This window comes from Callospermophilus lateralis, unplaced genomic scaffold (genome assembly GCF_048772815.1).
Source record: "Callospermophilus lateralis isolate mCalLat2 unplaced genomic scaffold, mCalLat2.hap1 Scaffold_101, whole genome shotgun sequence".
Classification (NCBI taxonomy): Eukaryota; Metazoa; Chordata; class Mammalia; order Rodentia; family Sciuridae; genus Callospermophilus; species Callospermophilus lateralis.
Window position 1 is genome coordinate 4,581,481 of NW_027510272.1, and position 5,149 is coordinate 4,586,629.

The 5,149-nt window shown below is 35.8% G+C and overlaps 1 pseudogene; it reads left to right on the plus strand.

The window, feature by feature from the left end:
* The first annotated feature begins 1,540 nt into the window (after positions 1 to 1,540).
* LOC143386365 (U2 spliceosomal RNA) lies at positions 1,541 to 1,742 on the plus strand (annotated as a pseudogene).
* The last annotated feature ends 3,407 nt before the right edge of the window (positions 1,743 to 5,149 follow it).

Below are 5,149 nucleotides of genomic sequence, written 5' to 3' on the forward strand. Positions count from 1 at the left end.
AGTGCTGGCGAGGATGTGGGGAAAAGGGTACACTTGTTCATTGTTGGTGGGACTGCAAATTGGTGCAGCCAATCTGGAAAGCAGTATGGAGATTTATTGGAAAGCTGGGAATGGAACCATCATTTGACCCAGCTATTCCCCTTCTCGGTCTATTCCCTAAAGACCTAAAAAGAGCATGCTACAGGGACACTGCTACATCGATGTTCATAGCAGCACAATTCACAATAGCAAGACTGTGGAACCAACCTAGATGCCCTTCAATAGATGAATGGATAAAAAAAATGTGGCATTTATACACAATGGAGTATTACTCTGCATTAAAAAATGACAAAATCATAGAATTTGGAGGGAAATGGATGGCATTAGAGCACATTATGCTAAGTGAAGCCAGCCAATCCCCAGAAAACAAATGCCAAATGTCTTCTTAGATATAAGGAGAGTAACTAAGAACAGAGTAGGGACGAAGAGCATGAGAAGAAGATTAACATTAAACAGGGATGAGAGGTGGGAGGGAAAGGGAGGGAGAAGGGAAATTGCATGGAAATGGAAGGAGACCCTCAGGGTTATACAAAATTACATACAAGAGGAAGCGAGGGGAAAGGGAAAAAAATAATACAAGGGGGAGATATGAACTGCAGTAGAGGGGGTAGAAAGAGAAGAGGGGAGGGGATGGGAGGGGAGGGGGGATAGTAAAGGATAGGAAAGGCAGCAGAATACAACAGACACTAGTATGGCAATATATAAATTAATGGAAGTGTAACTGATGTGATTCTGTAATCTGTATATGGGGTAAAAATGGGAGTTCATAACCCACTTGAATCAAAGTGTGAAATATGATATATCAAGAACTATGTAATGTTTTGAACAACCAACAATAAAAAATAAATAAATAAATAAATAAATAAAATGAAATAAAAATTTTTAAAAAGGGGAAAAAATAAAATATAAAATAGAATGGGAGTACATATCCCACTTGAATCAAAGTGTGAAATATGATATATCAAGAACTATGTAATGTTTTGAACAACCAACAATAAAAATTAATTTAAAAAAATAAATAAAAAATAAAAAATATATATATAAAATAGAGCAGAAAAAAAAAACTAGCTGGGCATTGAGATACATGCCTATAATCCAAATGGCTCTAGAGGCTGAGGCAGAATATTACAGATTCAAAGCCACTTTCAGCAACAGTGAGGCCCTAAGCAATTCAGTGAGTCCCTATCTCTAAATAAAATACAAAATAGGGCTGGGGATGTGGTTCAGGGGTTGAGTGTCCTTGAGTTCATTTTCCAGTACCCCCTCCACAGGAAAAATTTAAAAAAGATTAAAAAACTCAGATGCTCTTTGAATTGCGGAATAGGGTATGCGTCTTCTGCAAATTCAATGAAGAAGTTTTGAAATGGATTTTCAATCCTATCCTAATTGCATAAAATATTGAGATATTTTATAACATTGAAAGAAATACTAAGGAAAAGTACTTCTAACATGTCAGGTTGTCTCAGTTTGTTAATTCCCATTAGTAATGAATAGATTATCGATAGCTTCTTGGCCTTTTGGCTAAGATCAAGTGTAGTATTTGTTCTTATCATTGTAGTAAATTAATTAGAAAGTTAAACTAGGCACGTTAGGCTCTTTTATGGGAAAGGTAATGGCAATATAGCACAATTCGATAAAACAGTTTAGAAGCCATTATTGCTTACTTTGCATTGCATTAAGTCCCAAAGAGAATTAAATGAGATCTCATGCACTACACAAAATATTTCAAAGTATCATGCCCCAATTAAGACCTTGCAATAACCGTATGAGTTGAATGGTTAGAACTCATCTGCAAGTATACTAATTTCCCTTGTTTTGTGAGGACTTTGAAACCATATTAGTCTACCTTAAACCTTGTGCACTCAGGTTTAACCAAGATTACTCAGTCCTCCCACAATGGACTTATCTTTTGCTGAGACACCTTGCATGACCTTATTGTCCCATGCTTACTTAATGAATAAGTGGACCGTTGAAGGAGAACATGAAATTTAACAATTTTCTTATATGTCCTTGGGAATTTTCTAGGGTTTTAAGACCAGTTACTATGATATTGAGCCCTTCCCCAAAATATCCAGCTACCAGCACTTCAACTCTCAGTGTGAAGAAGGTGAGTTGAAGGAAAGTATGTTAAAGCTCATCATTGAGTAAGAAGGAAGAAAATATCTTTAATTTTCTGGGGATAATATCTTTGTGAAAACAGTTTCTTAACAAATGACCAGAATATATCAAATAAATGGGAATAAAGTTTAAAACATTCACTGAGGAAATGCTACACTGATGATGATTCTTAGTTTTTAACTACCTTGGCTCTGAATGTTCTCCATTGTGGAAGTTCAATGTGTCAGGCAAGTAAAAGCCAGGATACTATGAATTTAATTTTCCTGAAAAAATTGAGAATCATGTACAGAGTGTCCTCAAGAAACTGCAATTTTCAAGTGGTGAATTGTGCTGCTATAAATATTGATGTGGCTCTGTCCCTTTAGTATGCTGTTTTTAAGTCCTTTCGGTATAGACAGTGGAGAGGGATAGTTGGGTCAAATGGTGGTTCCATTCCCAGTTTTCCAAGGAATATTCATACTGCTTTCCATGTTGGCTGCACCAATTTACAGTCCCACTAGCAATGCATGAGTGTGCTTTTTTTTCAAATGGTATGCATGGTACACGAAAGCATGCAGGAAAACATCGTCTGGGGTCAAAACTGCTATTGAAAATTCTTTAGGAGGGTTCCAGGTTGCAGACAGACTTAGTGTCTCTCAGCAAGGGTGACACTGGCAGTTTCCTCCCAGAACTAAAACAGATTGCTCTTTCTCTGGTAAGCCCCAGAAGGAATTAACTTGTGTTTAGGGACCATGTGCTATGAAATTCACATCAAACTGGTTTATTGAGTAGTCTCAACTCAGTGGGGGTGTAAACATGAAGCAATTTGTGTTTCTACAATCACTGCCTTCCACTGCAATCTGTCAAAATGTTCTTATTGACATCTCTGACAGATTTCACAACTTTTCATTCACTCTGGTTATTTAAAATCCACTTCATTATAAGACTTTTTTTGTATCATCTCATTTGAATATCACCTCTGCACATAGACTTGAGCTGAGAGCCATGTCCTGCTGGAGTGTTGGAGGGTGGGGAAAGAGGGAGATATCTTCTGCTCCAGAAACACTCCTCCTTTCTTTTCAAGACCTCCTTATTTTAATGTGCTTGCAGCCTGAGAAAGGAGAGGGAAAGAGACAAATGTATGATCTGTTTGACTGTAGTATGGTCCACCACTTCTTCCTCCCTTCCCAGTTGCTGATTTGCTCTAATAGTGCATAGGTTAGAAATGTAGAAGGGTCATGGTGGAATTCCATACTTCCCTCAGCTCCAACAGGAGCTCCATACCTTCATAAGGAACCATCTCTCTAGCTTTCTTGCCAGTAGAGCTCTCTGTCCCAGTGAGTAACCATTTTGTGCATAACAATGACTGAGGAACTTTAGTTCTGTTCCTCCTACATGGTCTTCTTGATTCCTGGGAAATACATACCTTGAATCCTCCAAACAGTATATACAAACAAACAAACAAATAAATAAAATTCAGCTGCTCAACAGCTCTGCCTCCCCATCTCCCAACACCCCTTTTTCAGTTCTCTTCTTCCTTGCTCTTATATTCACAGAATTAGCACAGCAAAATGAGTGCTTAAGCAGATGGTGAAGTTGGATACCAAATAATGGCTTTCTGTTCTCAGTTCTCCCCATCTTTATAAATGGCTTTCATTCCAATCCTCCTCAGTTTATTGTGGAGGCTTTAGTGAAAAAGAGCATTGGTAAAGAAACAAAGTAATTAATGGACACATTAGCCATTTGCAATTTATGAACTTTTAAAATTCAATTCTAAGCAAACTATAATATTAAATATATGCATTTGAAATATAATCATGAAATCTGAACACTTGTTTCGTATTTCATGATAGTGAAGAATCTTTATGTTTATTTATTTATTTTTTAAAAGAGGGGCAGTAGTAAAGTCTTCCCTGTGTATTCATAAGGGATTGCTTCTCAGACCCCCTGACATTACCAAAATCTACAGATAGTCAAGTTTTTTATATAAAATGAAAAAAGTAGTATTTGAATATAACTATACATATTCTATTGTATTCATTAATTCCTCTCCACACTACTTAAAATACTTAACACTATGCAAATAGTTGTTACAATGTATTGTTTAGGGATTAATGACAAGAAAACCTCTACAAGTTTAGTTCAGACATGGGGCTGGGATTGTGGCTCAGTGGCAGAGTGCTTGCCTTGCACATGTGAGGCACTACATAAAAATAAGTAAATAAGATAAAGGTATTGTGTCCATCTGCAACTAAAAAATTATTTTTAAAAAGTTTAGTACAGACACTTTTTATTTTTTAAATATTTCCCATCCATGATTGGTTGCCATCTTGTATCTCTGAACCTATCAATGTGGAATTCACAGATATGAAGCACTTAATGTATTGTTTACATTTATAAAATTATTCTGTTCTTTAGAAATGGGCTTAAAATATTTACAGGCAAATTGATAAAATGTGTTATATTTACCCCAGAAAATTCAGATTCCAGAAAGGATCAGAGACATTCTTGAAATAAAATTTACCACAAGTTTTTTCAGGTGGGTACTTGGGAGTTTATTATACCATTTCTATTATTACACATGTTTGGAATTTTTTATAATGAAAGTCATCAGTACACTTTTACCATGAAAATTTTGATATTTAAGGAATTTGTCCCATGTAATTTTTTTTGAAGAGTTGAGATGTTCCTACCATTGCATTATTACTAATTCTATACTTTTTGATGTATAGCTTGGGCCTAATTTATTCCAAAAGAAAATCAACAGGTCTCTATCTTTCAAAAAAAGTTATCTGGATGTAAAGGAATAATGTATATGTAGTCACCTGAACTGTTCTCCATCTTTACCAAAATGATAGGAAACATTCAGAAGTGTAGGTTCAGATGATATCTACAGGAACACCAAGCAAACCAGACTCACTTATCTGGTAATTTTCTGCACCTTTCAAAGACTCCTGGAGACTTCACATGATCATTTTGTTTCTGTAAATGAAGGACAAAATGAGAGATTATA